The sequence below is a fragment of the Corvus hawaiiensis genome, chromosome 4 (genome assembly GCF_020740725.1).
Source record: "Corvus hawaiiensis isolate bCorHaw1 chromosome 4, bCorHaw1.pri.cur, whole genome shotgun sequence".
Classification (NCBI taxonomy): Eukaryota; Metazoa; Chordata; class Aves; order Passeriformes; family Corvidae; genus Corvus; species Corvus hawaiiensis.
In genome coordinates, this window is record NC_063216.1 from 13,397,830 (window position 1) to 13,419,715 (window position 21,886).

Below are 21,886 nucleotides of genomic sequence, written 5' to 3' on the forward strand. Positions count from 1 at the left end.
GAGGGAAAACGCTGTCCACGTTCTACAGCAGCCTGTTAGATCTCAACTCTGAAGTATTTTTCAAATCTTCTGGCTCTGCCTGGGTCAGCATTTTGCTCTTGGTAATGAGCTGTGAGTTTTCAGATTCTAGTCGTTCTGGCAATCCCATTAAAATAAAGGGCCAAAAATATCCATAGTGTTCTCCTCTCTAGGATCAATGGTAAATGCAAAACCATGTGCCTGTACTTGGCAGCGTGTGAGCCTGCAGATAACCAGGCCTGTCCTTAGCAGTGGCTGTCATTACAGCTAATGACACTCCAACAGAAACTTGAAAGCACAACTCAGGGGCACTGAGTATTTCCCAGAACCGCATACTGAAAATGTTTCTATCCAAATGTAAGCAGCAGCTTGGCCTGCTGGAATCACAAGGGAAAAACTGCTGAGTTTTTTTAAAACTCAAGTCAGCATTACCACTTCTTGAGGTCTCATGCTGTTTGTTGTGCAACTGCACAGACACACACATCAAGTGTGAGGAAAGCTTAATCATGAGTACACATAACATCACATGAGAAATGTGTTTCATGACATGCACTTTTATAGTGTGTGTCTGCTTAAACATCTCTCTTGGATTTAGTGTGCCAGCAAGTATTCATCGATGAGCAGAAGCTTAATACATCTTGCTGGAACAAAGCCTGTACATTTGCTTATAACAGGCCAGGTAAAAAATGGTGGGTGTAGGATTTTCCATGAGGCCAGGACTTCAGTATTAGTTTCCCTTCTGTGCCCTGGAGAAAATGCATGGTGTTTTGAGACAAGGCACAGAGAAGACATTAAGCAGCTCTCTGACATTGAAGCCACTGTTGAACTTTGGATCTCCACTGCGTGGATGTGTGTTCTGCCTCTTCTTCCTTTTCAAGGCTCTTACAGTTTTGTTGGGTTTTTAAACATGAGCAAACTTCCTTATTCTCCGAAACCAGTAATCCAGTGTAAAAATTTTTACTTCATTTGGCAAAACACAAAAGCAAAGGTAGATGTTTGCAGATGATCCTAATAACTACCCTAATGACATGTGCTGCCAGCCCCACCTGTAAACACCCAGCCTTGCTCCCGTGTATGGGTGCCATGGAGTGCAGCTGCTGGGGCTCTTCCTCGGTGGCTGCAGCAGAGAGGCAAAACCATAGAACACAGGAGTAGTTCCTGGGCGCCCTGCTGAAAGGGCAAATTGCAAAGGGGTATTTATACTGGGGGAGGATCTGAAAGCCCAGTAAGACTGTAGCTGTTGTGCCAGTCTGTGCTGGTACAGGTGTGACATGGCACACCACATCTTGCTAAACAGGAGGGGCAGTTGTGGTTGCAAGGACAGAGCTGGTGCTCGTTGGGAAATTCAGAAAGCCCTGCCCTCCCTTGGGCTTGGAAAGGGTTCTCACAAGGGGCCTGGTCCCAGCATTGTGCTCTTACTGGGAGGTGAAAAGTAGACAGAGAATCGTGGAATATCCTGAGTTGGGAGGGACCCAAAAGGATCACTGAGTCCAACCCCCAGCCCTGCACAGACATCCCAGCAATCCCACCCTGTGCATCCCTGAGAGCGTTGTCCAAACGCTCCTGGAGCTCTGGCAGCCTTGGGGCCGTGCCCATTCCCCGGGGAGCCTGTTCAGTGCCCCAGCACCCTCTGGGGGAAGAACCTTTCCCTGATACCCAGCCTCACCCTCCCTGACACAGCTCCAGCTGTTCCCTGGGTCCTGTCCCTGGTCCCAGAGAGCAAAGATCGGAGTCGCCCTTCAGGAGGAAGCTGCAGACTGCAATGAGGTCCCCCACAATCCCCTTTTCTCCAGCTGAACTGACCAAGTACCCTCAGCCACTCCTCATATGGCCCCTCTGATGCCTTAAGAGGCCTCCTAGAAACAGAGACTAGACATGAGTAAGGGAATAAAAGTAGGTATTTATTTGAAAGGCCTTCAAAGGTACACCCTGGGGACCCAGATGGACCCCAAGATGGACAAGAGGTCACAAGTTCTTGACACTTTTAAAGGTTTGGTTCCTTTGCATATCAGGGTTAATTCTCCAATTAAAGTTTCCGTTTAATGATGTAATTTCCCCTCTGCTTTCCCCCCTTAGAGGCTCTTTGGTTTATACTTTCTGGGCCTAGGATGGTCTGGGTGTCCTTGAAGAGCAGGTCCAGAGAGACTTTGTTATGTCTACCTAGCATGAGAGAGCAGAAGTTAACAGGCTACAAGAAACTTCAGAGTTACACACTAAGCAGTACAGAATTTGAAAAATATAAAAGTTAAAACCTAAGGCATCACCTCCAGATCTTTCACCATCCTTGTGTCCCTCCTTTGCATGCTCTCTAAGAGCTTTAGGTATTTCTTATCGTGGTGGCCAAAACTGCCCAGCGCTAAGAGTGGCACACTAACCTTGAATGACAAAATCATTAACAAAACATGTTCAAGCTATATTGGCATTGCTCTGATCCATGTGACTCATGGATGGTTATCCATGAAGGCATCCAGATATTAACTTCCATTACAAAAACTATGGGAGATAAGAGCCTAGGAAGATGTCTGTGAGGATCTGGGATTCAGTGATGTGCATGCTCAGATTTCACCAAAATATCAGTGCCAGCACTGCTTAATAAAGCAAGACAAAGTTATCAAAAAACCTAGGCAAAAATAGCCACTGGTTTTCAAAGAAATCTGTGTTCCCAAGTCACATAGACACTTTCAATTGTTCTACAATTAAAAGTAATGAGCACCAGTTGTGCTAAGCATTTGATGGTATAAAGGCTTTTATTTGGTTGTGGGATACTGTTCATGCCTAGTGTCCAACACAAACCAAAACCCAGCAAGGAACCAGGTGAAGAGACAGTTGTAAATGAGTTTCCTGCTGTGTCTTATGTTCATGTTCCAGAGGTTCTTGCTCTGGATTTTCCCTGTCCAGCTTGCTTATACAAATGTAAACAATAATGTCTCCATCCTCAAGGAGCCCAAGTGAGACTTCATAAACTAAACAAAGTGTGTTAACAAGGTTTCTCAATCAGCTGAAAGCGAGCAGCAGTTTACACATTAATATCTGGTTTTAATTAACACTTAGGAGAGAGTGAGAAACACTGGATGCACTTTGAAGTAACACAAATAAAAGTACCACTCTTAGACAGTTCTCAATGTAAACATCTAAACTGAAAATAAAATTGTTCCTGATATGGTAAATTTCCCTTTTGTGAAAAAAGGCAGTTTAACCCTTCCTTTCCACAGTAAGACAGGTCCTTTGAACATCTCGCTTTTGATGATGAGAACGTCTCACTTGTAGTGAAATTATTAAAACACACTTCACAGCACTCAGGGATCTGGGAGGTTTCAGTCCAGTCTCGGACTTTACAGTCCTTCCTGAGCAGATTATTCCTGTGTGGAAGCATACCCTCTTCTCTGGCTTCAGCCTGGATTTGGTACTGTGTTTCTCACATCTGGTAAAAAACTACCCTGCAAGCTTGACAAATGATAGTGTAACAGTGACTATTTGAAAATCAGATGGGGAATCCCGCAGGTCCAATTTTTATTTAGGCTTGGCTTGCTGGCTCATTCCAGTGACCTCCGATGAGGTTTGGCATAGGATACTCATGCTTGCAACATATATTTTTCCTCCTTTTTATACAACTTTTTCATCCAAAGTTTCAACATGGCCACAACTTTGGTTGTATTTTCTTTTTCTGTCCTCTTTTTTGCTTTTTACCATGGGTAGAATAAAATGATTGATGGCCCAGGATTCAGTGATTTACCTTTTATTCCTGCATCTTAGCAAAACTTAGAGTCTGAGTTTGGAAGTTTGAATGCATTTCACTCCCCTTTGCAATTCAACTTTTCCAAAGTTTAATAAGTTTTAACTGTAGCACAAAGAAACCTTATAAAAATATTACATCCATCATATTATACTAGCTGGCAGAAAAAAGAAAAGATTATTCAAAATTTTTATTAAAACTTGAGCAAAATTATTTTTAGGAAAGTCTCCCTCGGAAAGCTTCCACACTTGAAAGGTTTTTCCCACTAGAGCAAAGAAAAAGAGATTTTACTATGTAGAATATGGTAGCATATCCCTAGCTCCAGCTCTTCCCAAACTTCCAGTGGAGAGCTACATCTGCAGTGGTTTGGGTGAGTGTGTGGGCACACGCTCCAAACCAGCCATCACTCACATACAGCTGCGAAAGGCCCACAGTGATGGTGGAGCTTTCCCTGACCCAGAGCTGTGTCTGCAGCTGGGACACGAGAGAGGCTTGGCCACAAGTGAGCCCAGCCAGGTGTGGTGCTTGGTGTCCACAGGTGACGCCAGGTGGAGGCAAACCTGGACACGCACGGCGTGAGTGGCAGCCAGGCCATGCTCCCCCCTGCAGTGTGTGGCACATCCCACAGGGCATTCCCACCAAACGCAGGCGGGTGTGCTTTTCCCCAAGGAGTATTTAAAGTAGTTTTATCACTGTTCAATCTGGAGACATCGGAACTCTTTTTTTTTGAGGCTGGTGTGCTCACCTTGGCCCGAGGGCAGATGGGCTCCAGTGGCAGGGGCCAGGCTGCAGCCGCCTTCCAACCTTCCCCTGAGTTCTCCTGTCCAAGGCCTCTCCAAACTGATTTACGGCTCCCTCCGAGTGCCTGGGATGGAATTAGAGTGCCTTGTATTACACAGTGCCTTCCCTGTTACTCTTGCTGCATGCCACAGATTTATGATGGCTTTTAAGCCAGGCAGCACGTAAAGAAATATGATCTTAACAAAATATAGAAGGGACCAAAGGAGGTCAATGTGTGGGAGCTGAACACTATATGGTGATCCGGGATTTCCTTTTATTTACTGCTCACACCTTTTCAATCTCAAGTGGATTTGGGCTGTCTCAGGCAGCCCTACCCCACATAATCCTCTGAGCCCAGAGACTTTGCCATCAGCGGATGTCTTTCATTACGATTTAGCACATGTAGGAAATCCCAAAATGCCACTGGTGAATTAAATGAATTTTGAACACAGAGTGCCAGAAAGACACACAGCATCAGGGTAGGTAGGAACCCCACATTCATCCGGGCAGCCTTTCTGTCTCCTGACATCTCTTGCTGTGGCACCAGCTGAGGGTTTTCCAGGTCAGTGGTGTCCTGCAGTGCTCCTCTGCTTTCAGTGCTGAAGGAGAATCATTTGTGAGAGTCCTTCATGGAGACATGGAGCAAAAGCTGTGCCCGATTCCATTGCTAGGACTGTGGGACAAGGAAAGTAATGCTGTAAGCAGTTCTACTTTATAGCTTTATTTACATAGATTCATCAATTATTCCTAAACTGTAGCACACAAGAAAAATAGAGGCCTTGCCCTTAGCCTGCAGACGGATAATGTGAGACCTGCAGCAGGTGCAAGGTGTCTTGAGCACAAGGGCAGAGCTGCAGGGAGTCACCTGCAGGACCATGGCCTGACTTAAACACTGCCTCAAACTGCAAAGGGAAACAGCTGGCAAGGGGGAGGGAAGCTGTAATTACAGCCAACAACTGACTCCTGAGCTAGTGACTACTGCTGAGAGCCTGATCTTGAACCAGAAGCCAAGAACGGGAGCCTTTTCTTTTCTGGGTGAGGGCTGTCATTCCCTCTAGCTACAGTATCATTCTGTCCATTACTAAAACAAGGTCTGGTGTACTCCCTTTCATTCAGATTTATTATCATTATTTCTCTAGCTGGGGAAAGAAATTTGTCTCCCTTCTAGCCTAGGGCTGTAGCAAGGTTCCCATGGTGTGGGGGTTTTGCTGGTGTTATTTGGGGGGAGGGATGCTGGTGGTCTGTTTCTTTTTGGAAGGCACATAACAGTTCATATAGTAGTTCACCTGCTCTTGTAAGCTTCCAGAGCAACATCCTTTCCAGTTCTCTAGCTGCTGGTTGCTGCTCACACTGTAAGCTCTTTCTAGAGCAAGAAGGGTTGAACCAGGCTGGTCCCCAGATGTTCTTTGGGAATTTCACAGGCCACGAGTGATTTGAAGCACCTTTTTTTAGAAGTCTGGACTCTTGTGAGATTTAAGGCAGACATCAGCACTGACAGTCACCACAAAACTGCCTCCTCTTGACCAAGTTCACAGGTGACTCGCATTGATAAAGTAAGCAGCACCCCTTTAGTTTTCTACACAGAATATGGTTAAAACAAATAGAGTAGTTGCTGGAAATAATCCGCAGGAGGTTTGATACTCTGCTGGTCACACCATTGTTGCCATTTCTTTCCCAGGTGCAGTTCCTCAAAGCCTGGGCTTTGCCTGAGAAGGTCTCAGCTATGGGTGTTCTCCTGAGATTCCAGGTCTCCTCAAGAGTGGCATCCAAAGAAGGGTGAGTGATGTCACTTTGCCAAAAGGGGAGATGTCTGGCCTCCCACTAGCCTTGGGATCCTTGTGTTCCCCAGCTCTCTATTTTTCAACTGATTACTGAATTTCTCATGCTTATATCCTCACAGTGTGTGCTGATTATCATGACATCAAAACAAATACCTCTTGGGAACATTAACCCTACAGCACATGTTAAGTGTAACATCTAAATCAGTCAGTTCTTGTGTATTTTGAACAAGCTGATAATTTGACATACGGCAAGACCTGGTACAATATGAACATGCTACCTCCTTTTTTCCTCACTGTAGTTTTGATGACTCCCCTCATCAGGAGTTCCTGTGTTTTTGCCAAGTGGTTGTCCTCAGCTTAGTCTTTCATTATTGATGATGCAGAGAAGGTGAGGAGGAACAACTGGATCCCGCCTCATGCATTAACAGACCTAGGGAAGGGCATATTCAAAGTGCTCAGAAAGAGATGATTTTCCCCTGGCTGTTATAGTAAATCAGTGGAGATTGTTTCTGTGGAAGGTGCTGTGGTGCCCTTGGCCGTAAGAGTGAGAGGCTTATGTGGATGAGCACAGTGTACATAGCACTCCTGTCTCAACCAAGGGTGGATCCTGGGAAGGACACAGCCTCATTTTTTGAAAGGACTTTTTCAGTTATGTTTAAAAGCTGTGAAAGGCTTTTTTTTTTAATGGCAGGAGCACTGGCTTTAAAGAGTTTGGTAAGAAGCTGTCACAGTGCTACACTTGCTGTCCTTTAGCTGATTTTCTCTTTGGTGTGTTTTCTTTGCAGGGGTGACTTGGCTTCAGAAGCACAGTGGAGATCAATCTCAGAGTCTCTGTGTGTGTGTGGGTCCCCCACTTTGGCCAGGGCTGGACTTCAGCTGAAAGCAGCCCAAGCTGACAGCAGACTTTGCTAGGGGTAATCATGTAGTAATTTTTTCACTGTGTTTCCCTATCTTGGTGACACACTTGGCTTGTGCAAGAGCCACAAAGATGTTCATCAGGTCCCACTTCTCCTGTCAGGAGCCTCTTGCCTGTGCACTTGATCTGTGTGCTCAATTATAACCATTCCAGTGGGACACAAAACTCATATTTTATGTTGAATGAAATTATGAAGTCACAGCCTAAACTATGTCGCACTTCTTGCTGGGCCGTGTAATGCATATTTAAAGGAAGAAAGGTCAAAACATTGCACCAGCATAGAAAGGGGCACATGATGTTTTTCTCTGTAGAACAGGGATCACCCTGTATGCTTCTCTGCCAAGGCTTCAGCAAGCTTGACGGCACAAAAATTAACTTTTCTATTTAGCAGGGCCAGGAAACGTTGTAAGAACAGTCAGTGAGAGGATGACTGAGGGGACTGAGCCTTTCACACTTGCTGTGGCTTTATGCCTTACACTTTCAGGAGAACACAGCCTCTTCTTTCCTATGCACCCATAGACAGACCATACGGATAAAGGAATAACAGAAATTCTGATCACCTCTGAGCCTTGAAAATGTTCCTTCTTCTATTGGTGACATATCTAGGTCCAAAAAAGCCAAAAACTCCTAAACATACCTGTAGTTTTCTACTTCATAGCTACAAGCAGAAATCAATACTGAAGGTCTGTAAACAGTGCTCTGGCTATGTAGTGTCCTTCATCTCAACTGTGGGCTGTAGGAAACCTCAATTCCCTGGCTGCAATAAATGCTGCAGGCTCCAGAGCCAAGCAAAAAGTTTCACTAAAAGTAGATAGATAGATAGATAGATAGATAGATAGATAGATAGATATCTGCTGATGCAGTCTCTCACTCTGGCATCTGAAGTACATAGACCTCTTCTGGAGGCACTGGATGATTTAGATTTCAGGGTCGCTGCAGAAGCCTTCCAGCTGTCAGCATGCAGCGAGTGCCTTGCGGTTCTGTATAAAGACTTCCTGATGCCCAAAGGCACTGAGCTCCCATTGCTTTACATGCCTGGCCTTACCAGTTCGTGAGTTACTCGCCTCATGTGAGCGAGCCAGCGACACCTTCTGTGCTCTTAGGCAGGCACTGCTGGAATTTTACGAGGCACTGGGTTTGGCAGTTCATGGCTATGGCAGCATTGGTGCAGTGCATGATGTTTTGGCTTTCAGGAAGCTTGGTGACTTTGAGGAAATGTCTTGCTGGTGCTTTAGCACCAGACAAGCCCTGCTCTTCTATAAACATTTAATGAAATGCAGTTTTTTGTTGATTTGTGCCTTAAGTCTCTCTTAGCACTGCATGCTGCAGCCTGAACTTGCCTCTTCTTCCTTAAATGAGATTATCCAGAGCATTGTCAAGCAAAATCTTTAATATTTCCACTAAGGAAGGTCCCACCTCTTCTCTGGGAAGCCTATTGCTCAATTATTTTCTGTCTGAAGAATTAGTTTTTTCCTATATCCAGAAGGAATTTCCCCTAAACTGTCTTGTGCCCACGGCCTCCTGTCCTGGCACCAGAAATCCTTTGGAAAAGAATGTCTCCATCTCCTCTAGAACCACCTCCTTTGGGTGTTGAGACACTGACTAGACCCATCCTGGGCCTTGCCTTCCCCAGGCTGAACAAACCCACTTCCTTTAGCCTTTCTTCATGGGTCAGGTTCTCCAACCCTCTCTCCAATGGACCCTCTCCAGTTCTTCAGTGTCTCCCAATGTCTTTCATTTTCTTGAGCTGGGGGGCCAAAAGTGGGCATCAAATTCCAGGTTCATCCCAACAAGTCTTGAGTAGCTGTGGCCTGATCAATATGTTCATGCAGATACTGGAATAAAAGGATAAAAAAAATCTAAAATTCAGCTTCAATATACAGAATTAATTTCTTTCAGTACCAAAACAAGTTCAGAAACGGAGATTAACTCTCTCCTATTGCAAGGTTCTTACACAAAGATGAGACCTCAAAAAAAAAAAAAAAAAAAAAAAAAAGAGTAAAGCAGGGAGAAATTAGTTCAAATCATATAAGAAATCCCAATATTCAAAGCATAGTAATATTCTGTAAAAGACAAAATTTAATGGACATTTTGAGGAGAAAATTCTACCTATCTTTTCTTACATTCCTTCCAATTGAATGATAGACTCAGTGTAGAAAAGTATTTATTCATTTATCTATTTTAAGTTTGCATTGCTTAACATACAGGAGTCACTGAAAGGCAGAATTGGTGCTTGTAATTAATGCCCTGAATGCTGAAATGTGTCCAGCCTGATGCTAAAGCAAATTTTTAGTGGGCTAAATGTGCTGCCAGCCAAGCTAAGAATGAAACTTGAATGATATTTGTCCATCCTCTCCTAAAGGAGAAAGGAATCCTGAAAATAGAAAATTAGAAGCAGGAGGAAGGGACGATATAGGGAATGATTCAACAGGTGATGGAAATTCAACAGAGATTGCATATGTGCAAGATAATCAGGTTGAAAAAATAATTAGTTGAGCTGGGAGAAAAATGAACTTCTAGTGGAAGAAGTTGGCTTAGTCAGGAGATAGAAATCTGATGCTGGAGAGAGTCTGAAGCTGAGCCTGATCAATCTGATTTGAGTTTTTCAAAATACAAATTCCTCCTGCTCGGCAGGTCATCTTCTAGTGAAGAGAGTATACATTGGCTTAAAATAACTCCACGTGAATTGGTCTTCAAAGTGAGAGTTTGTCTCAAGCAGTATCTGAACTCTTGAGAGTGTGAGATTCTGCAAACCAAGCAGAAGGTCTCCTGCAATTCAATATTCAACAGCTGTCGAAGCTTTTAAGTTCATCATGTGAAAGAGGCAGTCATGGAAAACAGGGGAAAAGAGGCTTCAAAAATGCTTTTACTGACCTGCAGGTGTAAACATCCACTGGAGATTGAGGTACAGGGGAGCTGGCAGGGAGGGCTTGGGAGAGACACTGGGAAGCTGCTCAGAAGATCATGTTTCAGCACTGCCAGGACTGTCAGTGTGTGCATTAAAGATGGCAAGAATGAAAAATGAAATACTAGATTAATATAACACATCAAGCTGAAATAAACTGGATCTGAAGAGAAGCTGGAGAATGATGAGGCTGGGGCATCCGTGACCCCACACGTGGATGTGTGTGGAAGTGTCACATCTACAGATGCATCCCAACTACAAAACAAACACTTCAGTTTCCAGACATTGGGAATCTGGGGTACAGCTTCAGCTGCCAGACTTGTCTGAGATTCTGGGAGATGCACATGAAGCTTCTTGGCAAAAGGTAGAAACTGAGGCATCTAAATTATGAGAAAATTCTGTTTAAGAAAGTCCCTAAAGAAGCAGTATAAAGTATAAAGAATCAGCATTGAAACATTAGCTATGACTTACAAACCCCCAGTATGATTCCATCTTCACATCTTCCTTCCTCCCTTCCTACTTATTTAACAAGTTTTCCATGTACAATAGTGCTTTTATACGAAGTTTCAATTCTTTTGCAGCAAGTATTACTGAGTTAATATAAAGCTGCTCTTTAAAAGAAGTTACTTCCCCTTTTGGCACTACTAAATATTTCTGTTTCGATTTCATGCTCCTTTCCCCCCAAAATCTGAATTACAAAACTACTTCCTTTAGTCCCCAGTGGAGGCCTATTTGTATTGGCTTTGACATGAGCAGTTTAGCTGCTTGGTTAAATTTTAACCTTTCAGGTGAAGGGTTTGTTCAAAATGAATTACACAGCATGAAATCTTAAAAGCCACGGTGAGATGCTCATGGAAAAAAATGTGTAACAGGTCTGGCTGGGGAAAAATGTTACAGAACTGATGTTCTCCTTGTCTACAAAAGGAAAGTACAGGTGGTATCTTTGTCAGTCTCCCCAGTGGAAATAATAGGCAAGATTTTGAAAGCTGATTAACTGCTGCAGCTAAAGAAATTGAACTCTGACAATCACACAAAAATCAAAAATACCAAAATAGTCTTAAATAAGAGCTGGATGCTTTCTAAAAATACTAAAATTAACATCAAGTGGCTTCCCAAGAAGTAATTACAGGTGATATAGACTTGAGGAGATAAAACCTCTGGGGCAGCTACAGTGTCTGGGCAAATTAGGAAGCCCAGCTTTAATGTTCAGAAATATGAGATGGATGGGTAAAGCCACTGGCCAGCTGGCTGCCACTGATCAGAAAATGTCCTAAGCAGCATGGTAGTACAAAAAAAGTGAACTGCTTTGGCTCATACCGACTGAGAGAAACTGCAGCAGCTAGGAACTTGCAAAAGGAAATTAAAAGCTGTCAAGATTCCTTGACGTGGAGACACAGATCCATTCAATATTTCAAATTCTTTTTACTTTGGATACAGATGTCAGTGTTTATAGACCCTAAAATTACTGCCATAAGAGAGAGTGGAAGGCCATGACTATAAAAGTCTAAATTTTCTAGGCGCACAGCATCAGTCAAGACTGAAGAATGATCTTGCTGCTCTTGCTTTGGGAACAATAAACTAGAATACACCTCAAACATAAAGAGTTGGAGTGGGGATAGGAAAGATGGAAGCAATTTCTTTACCTCAGAATAGCTAAAAAAGGCAAATATTAGCTGTAGAGGAAAATGTCTTGTTTCAGCATATAGGCAAAAACCTTCCTTGAAGTTATAATCCCTGCCTTGATGCCAGCCAGATGTTTTCCGTAAAGGAAAATTCACCAAATCTTCAAGTACCACAGGTGTATGAAAAGCCACTAATTTTATGCTGGCTAATTAGTTCAATATCATTCCACAAAGTCACTATAATTTAACTCATCAATGCTCTAAAATGGCTGGGATGAGTAGGAGTACCAGTGCCAGATAAAACCCAGGAAGAAGGATGGAGACATTGAGTTTCTGTGCTTGTAAAACCCAGCCCCAACCCACCAGGTGGTGCCAGGAGAAGCTTCTGGGTTTGGTCACCACATTGTTTTTTTATTCTCCCTTATACAGTGCCAAGCAACAGGTGATGATGTTTTAGGTTTCACTGGAGGCATTTATGGAGAGAAACCACGTTGGGCCTGAATATAATAATGAAAAATAGCACAATGTCTCCATGGGTCACAAGAACGTGTGGAAGAAAGTACAATTCATGGAAGAGCAATAATGTGTCAGCTTTTTCTGGGAAGGCTGCAAAGATACGTAAAATGCAAACAATAAGGACAGTATAATTAATTTTCTTAATAGACAACATAAAGCCACCCAAGACAGGCAACCCAGAAAGGCTGATGTAGTGAAAGGAGGGAGATTTGACAGCCTATGCAGGAAGGAGTCTCTCAAATTGTGGTGGGGTTTTTTGTGAAAAGCTGTGCATGGAGGAGGTTCTCAGAAGTGGCTGAATCAAAGCATTTGGAAATCTGTCTGTGAGGGGATGCCCCTTTGGCCTGAGTGCACAAGGGAAAACCTGTGGTGCGGGCACAGGGCAGAAGGGCTGCCTCCCCTGGTCCCACGCGGTGCTTTGAGACGCGGATGAGATGTCGTCATTGCTGTGTCTTTCAGTGGGACACGTGTGTGTGCTCTACCCACCCTGCAGGGTTTGGGGCTGCTGGTGACAAGAAGCTTGAAACCCTCTGAACTCACAACCCCTCTTTGTACACCCCTAAAAAACCCCAAATACTCCTGCAGCTGCAAGGATTGCTCAATATTACCTTGCCAGTAACACACAAGGCGCATCCTCATGGACTTAACTCGTGCTCAAACCAGTATAAATATTTGTTAATCTAAGGCCCTCTCAGAGCTGTTACAGCTTTACCTGTGATTCTCATTAGGCAGCACTGCAGTTTGTATCTGCAGTAACATCAGAACCCCTCGTTTTCCTGGAACATCTCTTTTCAGCTGGAGAGGAGGGCGGGAGATGAACACTTACTGACCGCTAAACACACTTCTGGCTCTGAATGTCAGAGAAATTACAGTCCTCTGCCAGCCCATGGCTGCTGGACCATGGGGCATGGGCTTTATCACATGCAACAGTCAGCTACAATTTAATAGAGAAAAGAATACTTTTTGTCCCGTGAACCACATTAGCCACAGAATTATGCCATTATTTCTTTCTTCAACTGCTTTTCTGGTTCAGTTCCAGTTCAGCTCTGCCTCAGCAGAATCCCAGCCAGGCTGAATATGAATTTCAGCTGAACCAGAATCTTTGCTGGTTCAATGTTCCTTTTTTGTTGTGATACACAAATTAACTAGGAACTGGAATGCAATTAAGATTGATGAGTACAAGGATTTTTTTTTTTACTCTCATAGTTGTATCTGTTCCAGCTTCTAAGTCTTCCTGTCTATTGGAGCAAGAATGAGGGATGAGCAGCACATGTATTCTATGTCAGCAAGTTATAACATCAGAAAGAGAGTCAACAACCCCTGCAAGCACCTCCTACAAATCTAGGAAATGGATATTACACACACCAGAGGCCTATGTAGAGGCAAACAAGAGTAGACACTATCAACTTTGGGTGTTTTAAAGCCAAAACGCTACAATCTGACTGAAACTCTGTGACTTAAACCTTCCTCTACCAAAGTCAGGATTCGTTTTGAAAGTCTAAAATGAGCTGAACCCCAATTTCAATTTACAAAAAGTGAATTTAGTTTTTCAACCAACATCCTGTCACACCAATAAAACTGGGAAGAAATTATCAATTACTAAAACACATAATGAAGTATCTTTTGAACTGGAAGAGGTCAACTTATGTTTTCCCAAGGGTCATTATACAACTTCACAGCACCAGACTATGTATGATTTGAACACTGTATTTCTAAATGAAATAGTTTTGGAGTTCTCACTTTTTATGTGGCAGTTTTTCTGCATGAGAAAATGAACTGTAATGCTGATTTCCTCTCAGCTCTCTCAGTTTTCCATACATACACGCACACACACGTACATACATACACAGTGTAGTGTTAGTTCTTGGTACATTAATGAAATGCCTAAGTCATAATAGCCTATTTAAGTAAATTTGACCACCAAGTCTACATTGGAGAATCTCTTCCCCATAACTTTTCTCAGCATTTAACACTACTTGCAAAGTTAGGGAATAAATTCTGACAAAATCCTGTGGTGCAAAGGTAGGTATTATAACTACTGCTATTAATGTGCTCTTTGGAAACAAGGCAAAAGGAATTCACTTTGATCAACCCATACTACAGGTGTTACAGCACAGAGAGATTTGGCTCCACATTCTCCCCCTCTCCCCCATCCTTAGGACCCTGAAACCTTTCTGCATATAGTAGTTTAGCAAAGATTATGATTCTGTACTGTCATCTGACTTCTGGGTCACCTGTGCATGGACACAGCCAGCACATGGCTGGATGAGAACGAGACAGCCAACAGTGCCACAGTGTTCCTGGTGTAAATCCTCACACGGAGCATCGCTGCTCCTTGAGGAGGATGGCAGAGTGTTTTGGACTTGGGTGAATTACAACCATGAACTTTGCATGTGCCAACTAAAACAGCACAAAAATATAAATTCCCCCCCACGCCCAGCAGTGGCAAGGCTTTCACCAGAGCGAGCACAGCCATCCAACTATAAATAGCAACTTCCCTAAAATTAGATGGAACTGGCAGGCTCTGGGCCATGAATGGGAGCACTGTTAATATGCTCATCAGGTACTGGAAGGGCTCCAAATCTGACAAGGCCTGCTACGGCACAAACGTTCTGTGCCTGGAAAAATGAGCAGGAATGGCTGAATGAATGGAGCCAGGGATGTTTTCCTAACTGGGTAATAATGTCACAGACTGCCTGACGATGCTGGTTACATTTAAAGGAGTATTGCAAATAGGGTATTTCTCCATATTTCTTACTGCTTTGCTTATGCTAACAGAAAAATGCTGTTTAATCTAATGAATAAAGAAAGGTGGGAAATCATTTAGGGGGAAATTAATACCAAGATACTCAGTAAAGTTAAATCAAGATGGGTAACAGTGTAAATGTTAGTATATAACTGCTTTTGGCTGTTTTCATTCAGAAATGGTTAGGGCTTCGCTGCACTCCTCCATGGTGATTTACTGAACAGTGAATAAAAATATGAGTCGATGGTACACCAGGTACTCAGTACTAATTGGCTGCTCCCCTGCTATGGAAACATCAAAAATGCTATTTGGCTTTCTGCAGTTCAAAACAGCCCCTATAGCACAGAAGGTGCCATTGTGGTCCCAAAATGGCAGAGAAACTTCAGCTGCACAGATGATGTATGCTGACCTTTTTTCCAGTGTAGCACCATTGAAATCCAATCACTTCTGCACCTGCTATCAATCAGCCCACACTTCCATACATAGCCTTTTTTTTCCCCCTAAAAAAATTAAGTTACCTCATACAAAGGCACCTTGAGGGCACGCTGCATTTCCACAAGGGAAGTTAGAGCACAGCAGCTGATGAATTGTGAATTTACACCAAGCTTATTGGACAGTGTCTCTCCCATGTTGATAAACCATTATTTCACTTCAGTTTAATTCACTTTGAGTGTGAATTAAGTTAAGGTAATTATGGCCAGCTGACTCCTAAATGAGTGTCCATAGAGAAATTATATATGCTCGAGTTATACTCACTTTAAATTCACATCTTTTTTTGTTAATTCACTTGGACATCTTGTGTAGGACAAGCCATTGGATATCTTGGGCTTGTGCCAGAGCACCTTGAAGGTAAGGAAGGAGAGTTTGAACTAGTCTCAACAGAGAGAAGAAAAATCAGATTCTCAGAGGCTACTAGATGAAAAATATTGCAGATTTTTTTTTTATTAAATAGAAAACATATAAATGGCTCAAACATAATAAGATTTTTGGACATAACTATGATAATTTAATGTCTTTTATGAAAAACATTAAACAATATAGTACTGTTTCTATGCCCTTCTCAAATCAGCACTTGTCAGCCATAAGGAAACCCCAGATTTACCCCACCACGTCCCAATTAATGTGAGCATTTAAATGGGCTAGAGTATTTGCACAGCTTTTTTTTTTTTTTTTTCTGAAATCATCTCTTCATATGGCTGCATTGACTTGTTTATAATGTCCAGAACGCTTTGAGTCATTTGTAGCTTCATTTTCACTCTGGCTTCAGGAAATAAGCATGAGTTACTCTAACTCCAACTGGAAAATAATGATGCCATTGCTCCAGTCCTCCTGCAGGTTTGCCACTGTCACATTAACAGATTGTATTGGTGGTCTGAAGGCCTCACAAAGCTGTAGTGAAAAGTAGGTTTAACCATAGCTTCCAGACAATGGTCTTTTGCTTAGGAGAAAGTTTGTGTAAACCAACACTTTGAAATTTAATCCTACAGGGGTTAAAAACAAGACTGTTGTTTCTCAATGAAGGGGATTTAATATTTGTGTTAACCACTTGATTAGTAAGTTTATGACCTTTGTTTATGGAATAGCTGCTGTATTTTTAGCCCAATAGGAAAGAAAGCTTTGATGTCCTGAGTGCTGATAGTGAAGTATGTATTTTCACCGGGGAAATGTTCTGTCAGTGAGGAGCAGAAATGAAGTCTAATGAGGACCCAAATGGCCTTCTTGAATAATTGTGTGTGCATGGGGGGGAAACAACCAAATTGACAAACTTACCAAAAGCTTTCTATATGAAGATACAAAATCTGTTAGGATATTGCTATATTTCTTTTGGAAATGTGTACGCACTTCTTAAACATAGTAAAGTACACACTTCTTAAATATAGTAATGTACACACTTCTTAAACATAGTAATAAACACTTCTTAAACATAGTACACACTTCTTAAACATAGTAATAAACACGAAGAAAAGTTTCAGAAACAGAAATACCCTGGATTCTGAACTGAGATTTCGGTAGAAAAGATAATTAAACAAAAACTGACAAAGCAACTAGTGGAAGTTCAGGCTCCACTTCACAGTTCCAGTTTACTCCATAATCCCTTTTTCCCCCACATTTCCAGCCCTCTCCCTTCCCACCGAGCCCAGACAGCTGCCACTAGAGGTCAGGGGTTTATCGCTCTCCTCACTGCCATCGAACACCTCTCATGCTGCTCGGTTAGAAACGAACCTGCCTGAAGACAAATTAGAAATCAGAGCGAGGATGAACTGCGAATTTACACCATGTTTATGTGTTCTTCACAAATCAGAGCACTTCGAATCTAGTTAGGATTTTGTGTGGGAAATCTGCAGGTTTTAGTGTGCTATATACAAAGACGGGAGTTCCCAACGGGCAAAGAAAACATTCATTGATTCAAGTGCTGCACCAAAACCAATAGAGAAGCTATCAGCAATGGTGATAAAAGCAATGGTTAGGTACAGTATGTGAAGGTTTGGAATGGTATAGGGCAGGTTTTGCTGTAATTTGTACCAGTAATGATTATTCTTCTCACACAAGAACAGCACGGGGACAAATCAGCTACTTTGCCCCAAAATGAGGGATGCTGGAGGATGTTCAGTCTAGGGCTGAAAACAAAGAACATGGAGCTAAAGGAACTGCGGAAGAGGAAGTGGCCAGCTGAAGTTCCCATCACACAAAATGTTTGGGAAATCGGGCTTTGCTTGTTTCCTGGCACACTTGCAATATGTGTATGGCTAGGAATAGTTCTACTAATTTTTCCAACTTGCTCTCAAGCCCTTTAGTAACTACACAGTCTGAATTGCTACCTTGTGTAAAAATACAAATGTAAAATTTTGTTGGGTTGGGTCTTTCCCAGTGAATGCAGTGAATAGTCATACAAACTAACACAAGTAGAGCAATCATTCCAGGTCCAAATGGATGCTCATTTCATCAATACTTATATATTTTTATAGAGGATCATGATGATTTTCTGAGCAAGAGCCTAAGAAACAAGAGCCTAAGAAAAAACAAGAACTTAATTGCTTAAAACAAGATGTTATTTAAATTAACTAAACCAGCACAGGATGGTGACATCAGAGAACCCCACTTAAGCTGTTGCCTCCCAACTGCACATCTGCATAGGGACATGCATTAAATGAGTTTATGGTGGTGGATCCACAACCCAAAGGCATGTGCAACGGTATTTAGCAAGCAGCAGTTACAGTCACCTGAAAACACAGGTCCAGAAACTCCAGCTAATTGATGGTGCTTCTAAAAGGACAAAACCAGCTCAGCACAAGGAAGGAAACTGCCCCCTTAGCCTTCTCTTTCACAAAGGTGTTCCCATGACATGCCCCTGTTCCATGGATCTAAGCAAGAGGAGGTATTTTGCTTCCTGTAGAAGAGATGAAAAATCATCTGCTATCCTTCCTTTGTTAAATAAAACAGTTGGGTTCAATCTTTTGTCGGAAACCATTCAGTAGCAAAGAAAAAGCTCTAGGCTATGTGGATGCAGCCCTGATCAGCCCCAGGCTTCATTGCCATTCCAGCACTCTAAACTTCTAGTTTTCTAAGCTTTTTATTCGAGACATCTCTACAGAAAAATGTGGAGAGTATCCAGCTTCACTTTAAAATGTATTTCACCTGACATGCAGAATGTCTCGTGTACACTGCACTGAGATGATCTTCAAAGCCTGTTCTTTCCTCCACTGCCTCCTTCAGAGTGCAGCAAATTCTCTTACAGAGATTTCTGTGATGATAACAACAATCATTACATATGTCCCAGAGCACAGTCTTTTATTCATTGGCATCATTATGTTTTCAAAATATTTTCCAGGTGTGTTTGAAATAACTAATTTGAATTTGTTATTTAATCTGTACCTCCATCCCAAATTGCAGGGGACCTTCAGTGCAATGTCTTAGAACCGTGACAGGGTATGAGGTGGTATAAAATTTCATCACTGAAAAACTCAAAGCACATCAATTCCAAATTTTTGGAGAGATTTAACTTCATTAACAATTAGAAAAACAAAATAATGTGAGAGTAAAAAGCTTGAAGTACCAGTCATACACATTAGTAAGAAAGAAGAACTATGTTTATTTAGGTTTGGGAGGGTGGGCTTTGAGGGTTTTTGGTAATAGAAGTAAGTCTTTTTGTCTTCGTTCAAACGGTAAGTGGCTACTGTTCTAAGCAGCAATATGGAAAGGGGTACAAGCCGTTTTGTCTCAGGTGTTTCCTGTTCTCTCCACCTTGTTTTTGCCATTTGACACTGTGCAATCACCGGTACAGAAGTCCACAGTTACTCAATGTCCATTTACTTCATGCAAATATTTTTGTTATGATAGAATCATTAGTTTAGAGGATGGTACAATGGTCCTGTTACTATTTTAAACCAGATGCTGGTAATATGAAACTGCTCCCAGAGTACTTTAAAATGCTACTCTATGGTTTGCTAAAACTGGATTTAGGGTTTGTTTAGTGGCTTTGATGACTATGTTGCTCAGATGCTGCTGTGCTTTATGCTTTGTCTGCTCAGAAGAGGGACTACAGCTTTTCTTTTCAACCAGAGATAAATTTAATCAGCAAATATTTAATTTTTAGGCTTAAATAATTTCCAGGGGGGGTGTTCTTTGTTAGTTGTAGAGACAAAATTTTATAAGGATTAAAAAAAAAAAATTAGTTAATGGGAAATCACCTATTTATGTTCTTGTAATGCCATAAGGCAAATGCAAGGAGAAATATTTTTAAATGAGAGAGGAATGGTTCTATCAAGCAAATGTGAAAATAAATTTGATAAGTAGGTACTCGTCCTCATTTTGCAGAGGAGACATATAAATACATTGAGTGTTAAAAGGTCAATCTAAAAGATCAGCTCTTATTTCAGACTTCCACTAATTTGAGGGCAAAAGATTTGCACTCATGGCTGCAGCTGTTTTCTGCAGGGCTGAACTCTTACCAAATCTGATGACTCTACAGTGCCTGCACAGTTCTGGGTGGAGCCCTGAAAGGTTTCTGTGCCTGCTGACAAATAGGAAGAGTAACTTTGTTAACACTGAGTGACTGCATTTTGTAAAGCTAAACCACTGCAGGTGGTTATGAGTCCTTTCTTTTCTAAAAAACAGTGCTTTTAAAATCCATTTAATGCTGGAAGGTTTAGCATGCAGCAGGGTATTCTCTGCTGCTGCCTTCATCTCTCTGTGAGTTCTGGCCCAGGCATTTGGAGGCACATCAGTCAAAGGTGAATTTATACAAGGAATCCGTGCATCTATCTACTCCTGACAAAGGGATAATGTGACTGGTTTATGTGGTCTGCAGGAGAACTAACTTCCTATTGATGCCATGATGATTTTTTGCCTTTTCTTTTATACCCCTTTTATTTGCCTTTTTACAGCTTTTGTATTCTAAGTGTTTTTTAGCCCACATTCTTAGACATATTTTGTCAAGCTAGGAGACTAAACATCTCAGAAGCCTCGTAGCTAGGGATCAGTGTGCCCCAGACCCCAAGGTCCTCTCCAGAACACATTCTGTAAACTAAGATAGAACCATCCAGGGGAAGGTTCCTTGGGGAGGGGAGCTCACTCGAGCCTGTCATTGGGGAATCTTTGATAGACATGCTAATTAGTAAGACCTATAATGTTATACGAGATCTATTGTGGGTGTGCACTGCGGGGATCCTTAAAATAAATACAGAAGTAAAATCCCTTTTTTCCTTCTAACCGTGTTTGATTCTTGATTTTAAGGCCAGGAAAAGGCATCCCTATCAGCTGCAGTCTTGCTGTGTTGATCACTTAAAATTTTCATAGCGAGGAAAGCAAGAATGCAATTTTGTAAGGGTTTTATAAAATAGCTTGCTGGCTGTGTCTCTCTTCTACACCAGTGAATGTGGCAAGACAAAAATAACTACATTTTTCTCTCACAGAACCCCTCAAAAATAGGTAAAACCTGCTCACAGGATATGGGATAGAGAGGGTACAGGGTACTGACAGAGACAAAAGGGTGGAAATGTCAATAGCCATCCTGCCCCAGGCTCCACTCAAAGTTCTTCACTGTCAAAAAAGTACAATTTGAAGTCCTCTGTATCCTTCCTCCTCAATGTCTCTGCATCTGATACATCTAGGCAGTCCATTATTTTCCTTTTTTTAATAGCAGCTTCCCACTCCTGAGCCTCAATCTGAACACCACCCATAAAAATTGACGAAGGTTCCAAGTTCAGCGCAGCATTTACAGAAGAGAGGTGCCACATCAGGCTTTCATTGTGACCTTTATTTTGACCCTCATGACCTCAGGCTCCTCCTGGGAGTTTGCTGCTGCTGTAGCACAGGCCCCTCTGGGAGGAGCTGCCCCTTTTTTTGCTGCAGAGTGCTCTGCTCTCTGTGAGGAACGAAAAATAACAGCGGTGGGTTCCAGTATGCACGGCATGAAGGATGTGGCTGCCAAGAACAAAGGCTTGATCCTCATGTTCCACAAAAAGAACGGCTCAGTGTACTTAGCACATTGCTCTGAGTGATTAATCCAGGGAATAAAGGTGGGGGTTTTTTTCCCAAGGCACATGAATATTTTTTAGAAGTACAATTTTATTCTCTTGGAGCAGCAAAGCCTTAGAATTGAATAACCTAATTTCTACTAGTCCTATCACGACTTGTGATGAAGAATGGAAAAACAATATAAAATAGTAACCTACTGTATCCAACATATTTGTTCAATAATCTTTTTGGTATCCAGGAGCTTATCAGAAACCTCGTATCAGGCACAGACTGCTCTGGGTACAACCTGCTGTTCTGTCTGGAGCAGTGGCCAGATCAGTTATCCAAATTCAGAAATATTGCAGGAAGAATTCGGTATTTTCATACATTTGTGTTACCAACCTTTTCTTTTA

General features: G+C 42.2%; 1 long non-coding RNA gene across 1 annotated transcript; it reads left to right on the forward strand.

The window, feature by feature from the left end:
* Positions 1-2,225: 2,225 nt before the first annotated feature.
* LOC125325345 lies at positions 2,226-9,245 on the forward strand. The gene is made up of 2 exons (XR_007203290.1): positions 2,226-6,307; positions 7,098-9,245. It is a non-coding gene; the product is annotated as an uncharacterized LOC125325345 (long non-coding RNA).
* Positions 9,246-21,886: the final 12,641 nt, after the last annotated feature.